Source organism: Vidua chalybeata, chromosome 2 (genome assembly GCF_026979565.1).
Source record: "Vidua chalybeata isolate OUT-0048 chromosome 2, bVidCha1 merged haplotype, whole genome shotgun sequence".
In the NCBI taxonomy this organism is placed as follows: domain Eukaryota; kingdom Metazoa; phylum Chordata; class Aves; order Passeriformes; family Viduidae; genus Vidua; species Vidua chalybeata.
The window spans coordinates 44,693,809-44,711,362 of NC_071531.1; the positions used below are offsets into that span (position 1 = coordinate 44,693,809).

The 17,554-nt window shown below is 35.3% G+C and overlaps 1 long non-coding RNA gene across 1 annotated transcript; it reads left to right on the top strand.

Annotated features, from left to right (window-relative positions):
* Positions 1-15,679: 15,679 nt before the first annotated feature.
* LOC128784705 (uncharacterized) lies at positions 15,680-17,255 on the top strand. Its single transcript, XR_008429586.1, has 2 exons — positions 15,680-15,956; positions 17,127-17,255. It is a non-coding gene; the product is annotated as an uncharacterized LOC128784705 (long non-coding RNA).
* The last annotated feature ends 299 nt before the right edge of the window (positions 17,256-17,554 follow it).

Below are 17,554 nucleotides of genomic sequence, written 5' to 3' on the forward strand. Positions count from 1 at the left end.
GGCAGTATGATTCCTCATTCTAGTAATGGGATGTTTATTCTTTCAATGCTTTCTGTAGCAATGCCCAAGGCAAATCACACTTGTCTGAAATAAAACTGAAGAGAGCAAGATCTGATGTATGGAGGACTCATGAACTCAGGACACAGGGATCAAAGTACTGAGAAATAATGTGTGTGAAGGACAGAGTCAATGAGAGATCTGAGGAGAGACAGGAGGTCTGTGATTCTTCTGAGGAGCTGAGACACTAACTGGTTTGGATTTTTTTAAGGTCAAACAGTAGTGATGAAGACTTGTCTGTGAAGGGACTCCAACATTTGTTTTCGTCCCATGATGGCTTTGAAAACCTGACTGACTCCTCAGATGTGCACAACTTACTGAGCTTTTATGTGACCTATGAAAATCACACATATATTTGATGGAGAGCAAAAGAAAACAAACCACTCCATCTGAGGGTGAGGTGACAGTGAAGGCCTAAGTATAAGATGAGAAATTGTGGTAGTGTAATGAAAGATCATGGTAAGTTGATAATCATCAACTTTCCCTTTGGGAAGCACATACACAACAAGAAGAGATACACAACTGCACATAAAGGTTTGTGTTTATGTGGGGTGACCCTGACTGGATGCTAGGTGCCCACCAAAACTGTTCTATCACTTGTCATCCTCAACTGAACAGGGGAGAAGAAATATAACAAAATGTTAATGGGTTGAGATAAGGAAAGGAAGAAATCACTCACTGATTACTGTCATGGTCAAACCAGCCTCAGCCTAGGAAATTAGTTTAATTTATTATCAACGTAGGATAATGAGAAATAAAAATAATAAAAACAACTTCCCTCCACTCCTTCCTTCTTCACAGTCTAAACATCACTCCCAGTTTTCACTATATCCCCCCACGCAGTGGTGCAGAGGGATTGGGCACTGCAGTCAGTTCATCATACATCTTTACTGTTCCTTCCTCTTCAGGGGAAGGACTCCTCACACTTCTGTGCTGCTCCAGCATGGAATTTCTCCCATGCTGGAAGACCTCCATGAACTTCTCCAGTGTGAGTCCTTCCACTGGGCTGCAATTCTATGTGAACTTCTCCAGGTCCCTTTCCATGGGGTGCAGTTCTTCCGAAACAGACTGCTCCATCATGGGTCTCCTGCAGGGTCACAGGTCCTGCCACAATCAAACCTGCTCGAGTACAAACCTTCCCCATGATCAGAGCTACCTTTAGTCATGAATTTGCTCCACAGTGGGGTCCTCCACAAACTGAAATTAGATCTCTGATCCACTATGGATCTCCATGATCTGCAAGGGGACAGCAGCTTTGCCATGGTCTTCACCATTGGCTGCAAGGGAATCTTTACTCTGCTGCCTGGAGCACTTCCTCTCCCTCCTGTTTCACTGACCTTGGAGTTTCCAGATCTGTTACTTTCATATATTCTCACTCTTATCTCTGGTTGCTATTGCTGTTATACCCTGCCTTCTGACATCTATTTATCCCAGCGGCCTTACTACTTTCCCTGATGGGTTTATCCTTGGTCAGTAGTGTCTCCATCTTGGACCCAGCTGACATTGGCTCTGTTTGACATAGGGGAAACTTCTGGCAGCTTCCTACAGAAGACAGCCCTGTAGCACACACAGACATCACCACAACCACAGTCTCCCTGCCCCCAAAAGCATCTTGAAGAAAGACAATGCAGCTTATATTTATTTTTCTACAAGTTCCACTTTTTTTTTTTTTTTTAATATATACACTGTGCCACTGCTGCAATTTAGGTTAGTTATATTAAAATAACTGGTTTGTTAGCTGGTGCAAATACATTTTATATATGCTGAAAATACTAGCTTTTGTTGAGTATTAAACTTTAGCTATGGTGAATTTTTCCCTAAGCTTGGTTGGATTGGAACATTTCTGAAATTTCACTGTCTCTCATATTTACTTTTACCCAAAGGGAAATTCAATATTAGGCTTGCTTGTAAGGTTTCCTTTATTTTTTACTCAATCTAATTTTATAGTCATTTGAATGCTGGCTTTCCTACCTACCTAAATGCATTCCCCTTAATATTGGTAATTATGTCATGGATGACATGTTTTATGGATGCATTACTGTACAAACTCTCCTACTGAATCCATTTGCAGTGAATAATGTACTTGAGCATTGTTTTGTGTGCAGTGCTTTTCAAGCATGTAAAAATCTCACTTTCAAAACTTTTCTCCAACTTTTCATTATCCAATATGTTCGTCTCCTTTTTTTGATAACTGTGTGAGTGTTGCATAGTTAACAAATAGACCTAGTCTTACTGTTCTAAAAATTACTCTCTATACCATCCCTCTTCCAATTTCTAGCACTTCCTTTTGCAAATAAGACCACATTAGTTTAGTTAGCAACACATTTTATCTATCACACCATGGATGAGATAGTCAAAGACCAAAAAAATTGTATGTCAGAGTAGAGACTAATATTTCCTTGAAGAAAAAGTACCTGTAACTTAAGATACATAGGCAGATAAAAGAAGATGCAAAAGAAAACCTGTCTCTATAAGTAAGAAGTCTGGGCTCATAGTTTGACAGAGGTAGAGGTTTTATACTTTAAGTCACACAACATCTCTCTCACTTGGTTGTCTTCCTGTTTGTGACCCTCTACTTTTCTCTCCTAATGTGATATTTCTGCATAATTTCCTCTATACACAAAGTTCCAACTATTTTAATGTAAATGACTCAGAGTTCTCACTTTTCACTTCTGACCTCTCTCCTCTCTTTAATCCATCATCTACCATCGCCATTTTAACATGGCTCATAATGATGTTCCTATTTTCTTCTAATAATCCTCAAGACGACTTCTGAATATAGAATTATTCATATGAATAAGGCATTTTTTTATTTTAACTTTGAGCTCTTCTATATGCATTTTGAATTTCAGAAGGACAAAGTGCAAGACTGTTCCAATCAATGAGTTGTGAAATTTTTCTGTATGTCATACAGCCCTGTATATTTTCTTTCTTGTTAAATATTTAAGAAAGAAATATGCAAAGCACTATTGTATGTAAATTGCAAAGGATCTTATACTCAATTGGTACAGACTTCTGCTACTGCACAAAATCAGGGCATATAATCGTTTAAAGTAATTCATTGAGCTTCCTTCAATTTTTTGTACTTTTTATCCTCTGTTTCTCACAGAGAGATTTTCAGAATCTCATATCTCTAATTGACATTAACTCTATATAATCTAAATTTATTCAGAGATATCTTGTATCTATTTATTTTGTGTCTATATTGTCCTACAGCCTACTCTTTTTTCTAGCGCTAGCATTTCAGTCAACACCCTAGTGCAAGTTAGCCAAAGATCTTTAGAAGTGCAGTCTTAGCAGCAGGAGATGCATTACCTGAATTAAATGTACAGAAGTGTAGCACTCATCCCAGCCTCAGCACCAAATCATAAAAACAGCCCTGGACAGTGACAAGACCACATGTGTATATTCCTCTGCACTAAATGGATGACAAGAAATAGTTAAATCTACACATCTAAACATGGTTAATGATTCTGGTTCCCTAGGTCAAGTAGTGCAGAGAGATTTGTAGCCACTACCTCGACAGCAGGCTGCTATATTCTGTGATTTCACTTCAGTGGAACATTTGTGACACCTTTTGGTGCTGTACATGTATTTTAACAACTCTTTAGTACTGTACATGCTAAATTTTCAGTTAAGGGAGTCCTCCTACTCCTCAAGGACGTTTTTTTATTTGCATTTCAAAGTTACTGAATAAAATTTGTATGGAAAAGTGGAAGACCATACGAGACAAAAGCACTTTTCCATCCTGAGGCAGTCTCTCTGGCACTAGACTACAAAATCAAGCTTCCTTTTGCTTAGTTTCTCTCCTACTCAATAAATGTTACATTCTTCTCTGCATAATGGTAAAACTACAGCAGAGAGTACTTCCTAATGCCTATCTAAATTGGCTTCCAAATTTATTTAAAAATCTGTGAATTCCCTCATGTCATTATATCCTGATTGCACAGCACGGTTAAAAACCTCTACTAAAGATAAACTGCATCATCTTTCTTTTTTCAGACATGTATATATGAATAAGAATTAAAACTTTTCACTATTCATCACTTTCTGCTAAGATGTAACTCTCCACAAACAAGAGAAAATCTATGGAGAGAAAAGAAATGAAGAATGGTGTGGTAGAAATTAAACCAGCTCTTTTTTTGTATGAATAAGGTAATTTAATATGTCTCTCCATCACTAACCTTTATGATTCACTGCTGTTTTTCAGCTTTTCATAATATTAGATGTGGAACACATGGTATTAAATGTGGTATTCATCTTCACAATAGAATCAGAGCTTCAGTCACTTCATTTTATTTGCAGAAACAGAGCTAGTTGTCTACGGTACAGGTAACTTAGAGTTCAAGAAAGAGAAAAAGACTAGATAACAAAACTAAATATTTGTCTTGCAGCTGTGGGAAAACACAGGAAAGAACATAGCTGGTGGAAAACTAATTACTACAGAATTAGTGGGAAACTTAGTGGAGAGACTTTGGATAATCTATAGTCAGAGTGAAGAGCTAAAAAAAATTGAGAAATTATAAAAAAATATAAAACCAGTTAATTTATAAGGAATTTATAGGCTTTACTGTCATAGTAGTATTAATGAGGACTTGTGTTAACCAGTAAAAGTGGAATCAGAATGTGGCCAGTACACTGAAAGTCAATGGATTCAGGGCACACCAGATTGTATTCCACTAGATACTCGTGTTCTGTGTGGTTTCAGTTATAAAAATTGATTTTAGCAAAATTTGCATCATTGCTTTAGATAAAATGAGTTTATATAATAAATATATCTATAAATGGTTGCTTGTGAAATAAACCAGTCAGCTGTCCCACAATAAGTGCTTAAAACATAACTGCTTTTCCAGTAGCTGGACATAAAAAGGACTTATTTGCCTGAAGAGTTACAAGACAGGTTTGGGCATCTGCAGACATCAGATTATTTCATGCAGACAAGGAAAGCTACTGTGAGTACACTTTTCCTCTTATAGATACATTTTTTTGCAGGGAGTAATTTTTTTGAGGGATTCATTTTACCCTAACTGGATAAATGAACATTAGTAATGTAATGGTAAATTTATGATATTCAGCAAAAGATGTCTCTACTTCCTCATTTATAACATTAAGATAAAGATATCTAGCAACCATTCTCTAGTTCTTGGTAAACTCTGAGAGAAAATTAATTTTGTTCTACATAGTCTGATAATAATACGGAAATAGTTCAATTTTAGTAAAGCACAACAGGATGGTTGAAACACACAAATATCTACAGAATTGTGACATACTATTTCATCTTTCATTTCTAAAAGTGCAAGCAGCATGAAAAATATCTCCCATTTTGATTGTGAGTATTCTGCCTATTTTTCAGAAACCGTACAATGTGTCATTTTCCATATTCTCTTTTGGATTATAAAGATCAATAACCAGTTGCAGTGCCAAGTTTTTTTTAGCTAGTGTCTAACTCTGGCATAGATGTCTCCACTGGTAAGAACATGAGTGTCCTCGTAGATGAGGGAGAGCAGTGGATATTGTCTACCTGGACTTCAGTAATGCCTTTGACACTGTCTTCCATGAGATCAACATATAGGAAAATGGTAATGTATGGGATGGATGACAAGATAGTGAGATGAATGAGCACCTCTCTTAAGAGGAAAGCCTAAGAGGTGTATGACAGTTTGCCCTACAGATGAGAGTGCTTTGGAAGGGGAGAATTTCTTAATGTATATAAATACTTGAAGGGGAGGTGAAAAGAGAATGCAGTCAGGCCTTTTTCTTGTTCAGTGACAGGGCTAGAGGCAACTGACACAAAGTTAAATACAAGAGGTTCGATCTAAACATAAAGAAACTTTTTTGTTGTTTTTTTTTTTTTTTTACAGTGAGGATTACCAAGCTCTGGCACAGTTTTCACAGAGAGGTTCACAGAAAGTTTCCATACTTGGAGACTTTCAAAACCCATGTGTTTACACTTCTTGGGTTACTGGCTCGAGGTGACCATCCTTGAGCAGGGCAGTTGGATCAGATAACATCCCAAAGTTCATTCCAACTTCAACTATTCTGCAATTCTGTGGCACTCCATTTCATGACACACTTCAAACAAAGCACACTTTCTAAGAAGAAAACTAATGCTTGTACATTAAATCTATGCAATTTCTTTTTTACATTTGTAGTTGCTACAGCTTCCAATGCATTTGAGAGTGTGAACTTAAGTTTAAATTTAAAGAAAAAAAAAACCCAAAACCAGCATAAATAGCAGTTTCTTTTAAAATATCCTTTTTAATTTTACTCAAAGTATATCTAATCATGCTGGAACTTCTAAATGATAATGTGCTACAGTTGCACAATTTATAAACACATAAATATGTGTAACCTTTTTTTATGTGAATACCTAAAGCAAGCATTTTATTATATATATATATGTACTTATACACATATACATATACATTTTATATATATATTACTTCAAATAAAATATATTTCTTGATAAATTTCCAACTCTCATATATTGGACTTGACTCAAATTAAGTTTCTATTCCATCCATACCCTTTTTGCTAGTAGATAAAACAGACACAAACTGCTCAAAACAATAGAAGTTGCCAAGAAGCCAGTGGGTTTCCTGGTTAAGAATCTGATCCTGTCACCTTGCAAACAAAGAGATTGAGTCCCTCATGAAGAGAGAGAACCAGCTCTTGGAGCCATGCTGGGGGAACTACCAAACATGCAGTTTTGGAAACCTGGGCATAATTGTTCTGTTGCAACTCTTACAGGAGTATACTGAGCTTTGTTGTTGATGTTGTTGTATTGTTGTTTTTCTTTTAAATCAATTGGAGATAACTTCAAGAACCATAAATGATCTAGAGATGTTTAGCTTTGAAATTAAAGATCAACATTTTATTTTTTTACCCTCACAGAAGCGAACATGGATAACTATTTAAGAGATAATTTTTAAAAGTACTTTACAAGGTCATTTAATGAGTTTTCAAAGATAATTTAAAAAATTCAATACTGACAACAGTAATTAGCCTAGGAACTAACCAGGAATAATTTGATAATATATTTTCAGTTTGTATATATATATATGGGAAAAAATATATTTTCAATAGATAAGGAAAAGTTTAAAATTGTTACGGTATAGCAAATAAAATGTTTTTCATGTAACTTATTTCTTTCAATTTTGATACTATATGTAACCCACAAATAGTAAAAACAAATACTCAAAATCTACATCTTGACTATGTCTAATGTTTCACATATTTTCTTCAGCATTATTTTACAAGGATTTTTGCATGTTGTTACCTGAGATCCTGGAAAATCACAAAACTATCATTAAAAAAAAAAAAGAAGAAGAAAATAAGTAAAAGAAAACATTATTATTTTGTCAGCCATTGTCAGCAGAAAATGAAGAAAAATGTTTTGTCAATTGAGTTCAACAAATGTTATTGGTTTATAATGTCAAATAGGATTTAATTCAAATTTTCTTCTATCAATAAAACTAAAAGCAGTGATAAATTGGTACAGTAATGTGGAAAAGTATTCAATTAGACACAAGGCAAGGTATCATAGAAGCCAAATAAACTGTACCGAATTGTATTATTTTTCCTTATTATCTTTAAAATCTTACTATGATGTACTTGTATTAAAAGCAGCCATTCTGTAATTAAAGAGGATTTTTTATTGATAATGTTTATATTTTTTTTACTTATCCAAGATGTATTCCAAGAATTCCACAAGGATGCATATTTTCATTTAAGAACAGATATGAAGAAAGGTAATTCTTTTTACAGAAATGCAGAAATCTTTTAAGTGTATGCTTCTTTTCTACAAGACATTTCTTAACCAACAGCTCATTACATTTTTTTGAAATATATCTGAACAATCTTTAAATGTCTAGAAAACCAAGGTATTCTGGTTATCAGAAGACTAAAAAGTTGCCCCAGAGGAGAGGATTATACATTAACAACATTCCAGAGGAAAGGAAGGACCTTATAGGTAGATTTTATTTCACCATTTTTCTTTCAACCTTGTTATAACTCACTAAAACTTTTGATAAAATAATATACAATTTGTTTCAATTAATTTGTCTGAGTCATAACATCATGAATATTAATGAATATTTTATTTTTTTTTTCACTTTGAAATTCTGCAATGGAACTTCAATTGATTAGAAATGATTCTAAGAATCAAAATAGTGTTATTAAATACAGAAATTGTTAATGGTACTGGTTCAAAAATATTTTTTTTTGCATCAAGCAACAGTAAAGTCTTCCTAAAACCAAAAATCCTTTCCTATAATTTAGTCATTCTTATCAATTTTTCAGCTTTTTTAAAAAAAATATAACTTCTGAATATGATTGGTGATCCTATAAATTCATGATAGCAATGATTTTCTTCACAAAGAGTAAAGCCATGGTATATTTCAAAAAGCAGCATTTTTCTGTCTAGATGTATAATAAGAAAAGAACAACTAGTAATATTATTCAATTACATTGTCATTTCTATTGTATTCATATTTCATTCACACTTCCTAGGATAGGAATAATTTCAGATAATTTCAAGGTTGCTTTAAATATGTAGCAGCTGGACACAGCCATATAAATGCTACAAGCTATTTTTGACTATTATACATATTTTAGCTAAGTAAAATGTTCAATTTTTTTTGCAACTTTCAATTGAAATGTTGACTTCAGCAAATGCTCCTCCTGAGGGGAAAGATAAGTGAAATCACAATCATAGGGAGTCTCCCATAAATGCAAATCTGAAATTTTATATGAAGATCAGAGATTAATTAATTCATATGAATGATACAAATCATTCCTCAGTGTGTGTACTCATAGAAATTCCTTCCACGAAGAGACTTATCAGCAGGAAATGAAGCAGAGACAAAGGTTATGAGGATGTAAATAAATAGCAGTCCAAAATGAGCTGTCAAATCATTTCAGTCTTTAAGACTAGAGCATAACACTTTGTGAGTGGTGTTGACTCACTCTTAGGTATCCCCTCTTTTTCTTAAATTTGTGTTCTACCTGGAGATAGAACTATTACAAAGAGATCAGTTGTGAGGGAGAAGTGTTCACTCTATGCAAATTTTCACACTAGGTCTTAGCATACAGATTACATGATTAAGCTAGCAACCTAACTTTTTAGTCTGATAAAAGGAGAGGGGTACATTCCTTCAGAAGGTGATTCTTAGGAAAGAAGCTAGTAGTTTGTCTTTCTAATTTGGTTAGATAAGAAGCCAAAAGTTAAGCTAAATCAATAAATATGTCATATATGCCCATTATTTGTTCTTTTTTAAGGCTTAAGGCAGCTTCATCATTTTCAAAATGAGGAAAAGACAAAAGAGCAAGGCAAGAATCTAAATGCCATAGGAAATCCTGGAAAAAAAAAAAAAAAAAAAAAAGAAGCAAGTTTTACTGCAAGACGAAAATTAACTAAAGGGTAGGTCCCTGTTCTGACTAAGACTTATGAGTCCCTTGGTTTCAGTCCAACTTCAAATTTCTTTGAAAAGCACTTTCAATGTGCAGAATGGAGAGACAGTCTTTCAACTCAGCAAAATTCTTCAAGCACTGAAAAATTTTCTTAAGGTCAGAAGCGTTAAATACCATAAATAAATATTTGTGTACGTTTTATGTTCCATACAAGAAGCTTGAATATTTCAGTGATTAACCTGTTTTTTTTTTTTTTTCCTAATGATTCAGCATGTATTTTTGCTTAGTTTAAATATTTTTTACAGTTTTATTGGAAAACTTTTACCTAATTTGTGTTCATCATCTGTAAGACTCATTAGTAAAAAGAAGGCTTCACAAGTGAACTGGAACAAAATATGCACTGATTAATCAGAGTCTTGTACTAGTTAGAGCAGGTAATATCACTACTTGGATACAGGTAGCCTGTATCTTCAAATCAGCCTAACATATTACAGGAACTGCTGACAACAGCAGAAGAAGGGTTGTGGAAAAGACATGAGTTGCATAGCTACAAGTCAGTGGTTTGGGCTTTATTAGCTTTTTTGTTTTAAGTTCACATAAGTTAAACTTGCCTTGAAAGTTTATTCTCCATAAACTGAAATATAACCTATACAGTACATAGAACCAACTCTTCTCAATACACAGAACTTCAGTGAAGGATTATGTGACTTTTATCTATACTTTCAGTATAAATGAGGCTTTGAAGTACTTCATGTTCTTCTGTTTTTCTTTAGCAATGTGTTCCTTTAAAAAAAAAAAAAAAACACTAGTGCATGAGATTTTCTTTCCTAGAAAATAATTGTATTCAGGAACAATCTGTCAAAAATATTTATCTTTTTAGGCCCTAAATGGAAATTGAAGATGTTCACATTGTCTAGCTGGAATTGATTGGTTTGTATTTGTGGTGACATATCACTATCTGCCAACTCATAGACTCCATGATATGTCATGTAGCCTAGATTATCCAGTCTGCAGGATGATGGGGGAGCAGAAGCCCGTCTCTGTATATCTGCTTCTCCTGATCCTTTTTATCCAGTTGGGAAACATAGAATTAGTCCTCGTGTCATGAGTAGAAAGGATCAGACAAGTTAGGAATGCATAAACATATGCATATACATATACATATACACGCAGACACACATAAATCTGTAAGTATATATGAACACACAAACTTTCTACCTGTTTCAGTGCACTAAGTTTGAGAGCCCAATCATTACAGACTCTAGAAAATGAGGTAGAAACATTGCTAAAAGGAGTACTCCACTACAGGAGGAAAATAAAGCACCAGTATTCCAATTTATCTGCAATCATTTTTCTTTTCCTTGTGTTATTTATTTACATAACATTTAGTTACTAAGTCTGAAGAAACGGTAGAGTAATAATAATAAAACTCTAAAAGCAGCACTGCAGAGAAGTAAAGGAGGATTATTCTCCAGGGAAGACATTTTACTGTTTGAAAGCGAGCATAAGAGGCTATGTTCTACCTATGAGCTAAATCATTGCATATTCTGGCTATATTGAAATGGGACACTAAAAACTATACTGTAGTCTTTTCTTTCTGTAGAATGTTTCTGAAAGGACTTGCAGGAATTTCTACTTAAACACTATTTTCTTTAACCAAAATTGTGATTCACTGATGCCCATTGGGAATGCAATGTAAACATAGTGTAACGGCTCTCTATCAACTTTTGAAGAATTATTTCAGAATCATTACATATTCAGTCCTGTAATTCTACAACAGTTCTATGTTATGCTGAAAATTCACTGACAGAGTAAAAATTAATCTCCCTGCTATTGTTGCTAAGTTTTACTTGTTAATTATAGCAATGCCAGAGTCCCGTTCTTGACTGTTAGTACTTCATAAAAAGAAGCAGTGATACTGCTATCCTACAGCAGCCAGTAAAGATGCATCTGTAATACACTGTATTCTGCCAGAGACAACAAAGAAGGTCAGAAGAAAATATAAGGCCATCTATCCACAAAAACAACAAGAGCATGGAGAAACAACAAAGCAATATACTTGGGGAAAAAAAACTAACAAAACAAAGGAAAATAAAACAAAGGGAAGAGCAAAATAAAAAGAAAAAAATTACAGGGAAAGAGGAAAGTGGAAAAAGAGAGAAAAGAGGGAAGGGAAGGGAAGGGAAGGGAAGGGAAGGGAAGGGAAGGGAAGGGAAGGGAAGGGAAGGGAAGGGAAGGGAAGGGAAGGGAAGGGAAGGGAAGGGAAAAGGGAAAAGGGAAAAGGGAAAAGGGAAAAGGGAAAAGGGAAAAGGGAAAAGGGAAAAGGGAAAAGGGAAAAGGGAAAAGGGAAAAGGGAAAAGGGAAAAGGGAAAAGGGAAAAGGGAAAAGGGAAAAAGGGAAAAGGGAAAAGGGAAAAGGGAAAAGGGAAAAGGGAAAAGGGAAAAGGGAAAAGGGAAAAGGGAAGGGAAGGGAAGGGAAGGGAAGGGAAGGGAAGGGAAGGGAAGGGAAGGGAAGGGAAGGGAAGCATTAGAAAGCATTATGTGTAGTATTAGTGGTAATACTACCATTGTTCTAGCTAAGATTTGTAAAAGACTTCCCCTGAATGAGTGCTACCTGCTTAGTTGAGAAATATGGTCTCGCTCCAGCTATGATATATGAATTATTGATTTAAGACCTTATTTCTTCTTTTCTTCACTATGATAAAAGAAAAATGTCTCATGCATATAGCAAAGCAGTTCTAATAGCTCCTTTAGTCACATGACTGATTCCTCTTATGATCTTTATCATGTCTATCTTCCATTTTTTTAAACCTTTTCCTGGTGTCTGCATCAGCATTTGGCACTCTTAGGAATCCAGGACATAATTCAATTATTATACCATTGGCATCTTTGTGCCAAAAGCAAGTTAGCAAAGCTAATTTTAGGCGTTCTTTTTTTCCTTTCCTTTCCTTTCCTTTCCTTTCCTTTCCTTTCCTTTCCTTTCCTTTCCTTTCCTTTCCTTTCCTTTCCTTTCCTTTCCTTTCCTTTCCTTTCCTTTCCTTTCCTTTCCTTTTTCCTTTCCTTTCCTTTCCTTTCCTTTCCTTTCCTTTCCTTTCCTTTTCCTTTCCTTTCCTTTCCTTTCCTTTCCTTTCCTTTCCTTTCCTTTCCTTTCCTTTCCTTTCCTTTCCTTTCCTTTCCTTTCCTTTCCTTTCCTTTCCTTTCCTTTCCTTTCCTTTCCTTTCCTTTCCTTTCCTTTCCTTTCCTTTCCTTTCCTTTCCTTTCCTTTTTCCTTTCCTTTCCTTTCCTTTCCTTTCCTTTCCTTTCCTTTCCTTTCCTTTCCTTTCCTTTCCTTTCCTTTTTTCCTTTCCTTTCCTTTCCTTTCCTTTCCTTTCCTTTCCTTTCCTTTCCTTTCCTTTCCTTTCCTTTCCTTTTCCTTTCCTTTCCTTTCCTTCCCTTTCCTTCCCTTTCCTTCCCTTTCCTTCCCTTTCCTTCCCTTTCCTTCCCTTTCCTTCCCTTTCCTTCCCTTTCCTTCCCTTTCCTTCCCTTTCCTTCCCTTTCCTTTCCTTTCCTTCCCTTCCCGGAACTTCCCGGAACTTCCCGGAACTTCCCTTCCCTTCCCGGAACTTCCCTTCCAAACAATATTCAAATACTGTCTCTAGATGGTTAAAACATTTCAGTGTACCAGAAATGTTCTATTGTTTTGTGCAAGAAAAATCAAATAAACTCCATCTGTATCAGCAACTTGTTAAGAATTTGCTAAGTGGAACTCCTAGGCTTTCTAAAAGAAAAATCTAACTTCCATAAGAAACCAGAACACTTCCTATATTGCCAGAAATGGCTAAAATTATGAAAAAAACCTACCCTATGGAGAGCTATTGATCCTTATACCTTGAATCAAATGTGCATTTATGACTGGGATGCAAAATAACTTAATTTTTTAAATTCCAAAACTGTTCACACTATATATATGTTTATCACCAGCTAATTAAAAAAAATTAACTTACTGCATATTTAACTTCACATATTGTTCTATTTTTTTTTTTTTTGATTACCTGATTTCTATAGGATTTGTATACAACAGGATACAAGATCCTAAAATACGATAGGATTTGTATTTTAATTTCCCTTCCATGGCATGTAAAATTAACAAATTTTATTGATAGTTAGAATTGTAGAGTACAGAAATGCTGCCAAAAATCTGCGTTATTAAAGACTGAGTGCTTAGTCTTAATTTGCATGTGGCTGTTAATTGATTTCCCATAAAGGAGAATGTCATTCTGATTTTCAAGCATATATGTTAATGTTTATAAAATTTTAAGGGTTAGAAGCTGTATTTGCTGCAAGTCTAAATACCGTATCTAATGGTACTTTTGTCTAAAATACATTGAAATAATAGTGATGATAAATATGTGAGGATTAATTCAAAATATGGTTCTTTCTCTCCTTGCTCCCATTTTTGTTAGACCCAAACTAAAGGAACTAATGTCCAGTGAGGCTAAAGATGTAGAAAAGGCAATTCTTTTGCTTTTAGTGACTTGCAATGTACAGTTTTTTACACCAACCTTGTTTATTACTTGCACTTGTAAAATGTGAATAGCCCTACTTTGAAGACTACAATCATGACTTCCCATGCAGATTTTCCATGAGGAGAAATACTAAATTTATTAAGCCCTGAGGTATCCACATTAACAGTGGGGTGCACCCACATCAGGAGTCACATGTAGTGATAGAATATGTAGTGCTAGAATATCTCCAAGAGAAAAAATATAAAGGTGTTAGAGAAATTCCTATGATGCATGCTCAGCATCAAAAAAGCAGGAAATCACAGCTTGTCTCATGAGCATTCCCATAGCCAAAGATATTCAGGTAGGATCAGTACATTTCCAGCCCTATCACCTGCATAATTCTTGTTTGGTAACATATGGTGTTTTCTGACTGTCTCCAGCTATGCTGTAAAAGCAGGTTGCTCTGCAGGTAAAACATCATTTCATATTTATCCAGTCACAGCATGTGTTTCTAACCAATAAGGACTACACACATTTGCTAGCACTTGTCTATAACTAAGTTTTCTTCATCTCATCACCCTTCTTTCTACAAACATGAAACAGACACTGTCTAAGGGGTTTAAAGGAGTTCCAGCCGTGTCTCAGCCATCTTGCTAGAAGAGGTGAGAGAAAACATTTTTGGGCAAGTGGCAAAATGATCTTCTAGAAAAAAAAGTAATCAAGAGGCTGGGTGCATCATAAGTTTATTTGTAATGCAGAGCTGGGTGTGTGTGTGCTTTTCAAAGGACTGATTTTTCTAGGCTGCTCCATGCAGAAGAGGTTACTAAAAACGAATGTATTGTTTTTTATATTCCTGGAAGGGTTAAATGTGAGTTGCACCTTTTTTTCTGGGAAAATATAATGTGTTTTTTAGACAGGAAAAAAACTGTAAGAATCTTTGTGGATGCTCTTTTTAAGAGTGGCAATGGGAACTATTTCTTGCTGTTGTTTGCCCCTCCCAGGTCTTTAAACTCATCTTCATAAATAATACTTAAGGTGAGAAAAAAAAATTTCTGTGCAAAGGCCTATAAATAGACTTGACAGCACAAGGGAATAGCAGAGTCTTTTGTGGACTAGCCATGAAGCTCACTTCTTACCCAAGATCTCTGTAACTCTTTCTAGTCTGCTAAATAAAAGAAGACCAGGATTGAGTCTTTGCCCTGAGGCTATTTGGCAGCAATTGTCTCACAGTGACACTGTCTAAAGCTGGTTCCCTACACAGCAGAGCTGTCTCTGTGGGGCTAATTGTATTCAGCAAAACTGGAAGTAGGACATAAATTAGCAGCTAAAGTTTGTGAGCAATCAGAAGTCCTGTGTTCAAGCTCATTCCCCTTGGCAAGGTAAATGTACTCAATGTCATAGGAGATCAGAACTGTTTGGAGCGCATTATGGACTTACGCTCTGCCAAGGAGTGCTTATGAACTCATTTATATAAACCCATTGTGAAAGGCATTAGGAGTGCTTCTGTTGGCTGAAATGTTTTTTTGTATCCCCATTATTTGCAAAATCCACACTATAATCTTTACATCAACCTCTCATCTGCTTCTGTAGACTGAATGTCCACTGCTGTGTGAAACACGTTTGTTCTGCTGCTAGAGCACCTCACACAAAGGGAATCCTGTTTGTGACATCAAATATGGTGCTGTGACGAGAACCAAACCCAGACCAGCAGACAGTCAGGTGATTCACTCCAAGAATTATTCTTGTTCTAAACCACTACAAAACCCCACTTCTCTTGCCTCCTACCCCATGTATTCCTGTCACATTCCAATCCATTCTTTAAACACTGAAATAATGGAAAAGTCCCCTGAAACCTGTACTATGCTTGGCAGCAGCTACACTGTTCTACCTGCAATAATTTAGCTTAAAATCCCTGAATTGAAAAGGCATCTGGTCTTGAGAATGAAGCTGAGGAAATTACAAGAGAATTGGTGAAAGTGACATCCATAGAGATGCCAAAATTAAGGTGCAATTTAACTAAGAATTACAGACTATATAAAAAATGGTACAATCTAACATCAGCACTAGGTTGGAAAGGTTGCATAGATGAAAGTAGCTGGTTTTAGGTGGTAGGACTCTTTCAATCTTCCTGCACTTAGCTTAGCACTTGCCCAGCAAGTTTTGTGCCTTCTCTTTAGTCACATTCAGGACAGGTGTAGTCAGATATTTAAACATGGTAGTTGTCCGTTTTCTTGACACCCCATCTCTTCTGAAGCTGCCAGTTTACTCTCCTCTTGGTGCCATTCTCAGGCCTTTTCAGATTCTTCTGAGAATCTAGCTTGACTCAAATTTATGGGAAAGGAGCTACTGGTCCAGCCACTATCATACTGAATTCTATTCAGCATAAAAATGCTAGTTTGCAATCCAGGAGTCAGTGAAGTGGCCATTGATGGAAGGTGGGAGTTAACAGCCCCCTTCCTCCCCCTCCAGTCTGAAAGTCTACTGATGGTTGGAGTCATTACACTGTTGTATACACTACTTTTTCAATTTTCCAAATATATTTGAATGTCACACTTTTCTCATGTGGATAATGGATGATCAGTGAATACATTTACCTAGAGTCACTATGCCAACACTGTTTTTTCTGTCTTAATTTTCATTTTTATTCATCTAGCTGTAAGCTAAGACTTGATCTTTTTCTCTTATTTGTTTTCCCAAGAGAAACACACATGACTATGCTATTGTTTCCCCATGCTCCACAGGTAGTATAGAAGCAAGCACAAATATTGTTGAAATGTGCAATGTTCTTTTATAAGAAAAAGAGAAAAAAAATCTGCTTTCTGATTTAAAGATGGTTTATCTCTTTTGGCAATTTTTTTTATGCTTTTGAAATTTTGCACTGTTTGGCTTCTCAAATAGAATGCACAGGTAAATATGATTATTACTAATCTCATGAAAATCACTCTTTCAATATTCAATATAAAATCTTCAGTACTTTTCAACTATACAACATAGACATATTAAAAATTATCATTATCTAATCAATGTGCTAAATAGGACTTTCTGTTTCACAGTTTGAGACACATGTTGCTAATGGAATAATATCTTCTCACTATTTAGTTTTATTATATTTAATTTATTGGATTTGTTAATAATGTTGGGATAATTTCCCAGATATGTCTAATTCCCTTAACAGAGACCATGAGGAAATTTGAAAAAGACCACATTTGAATGTCTCCAGCCTATATTCTGCAAGTCAAGAAATGAATGAAAAAGCTGTGGCTGAAGATTGCTATGGAATAAAGTATAAACTGACACAACCTTATTTGATGCAAGAGAACGTGCATCTTATTTTATTGGTAGATCAAGTATGTTTGGACTGTTTTAAGAAATAATTCTAAATAAGCCCTAAATAATTCTAAATAAGCCCTAAAGCCTGTTCCAAAACTTTCAGGCCCTCACAAAAAAGGGAAAATTGGAATGGTGATAAATAGTAAACAATAAAGAAAGCTAACTCATGACCCATACACTGAATATGTAAACAGTCCACATAACAAGTCTAGTAGTGGTGAGTAATTAATAGTCTACTGTTTGTGGCTGTTTGCAGTTTTTTGCTTTTGTTGG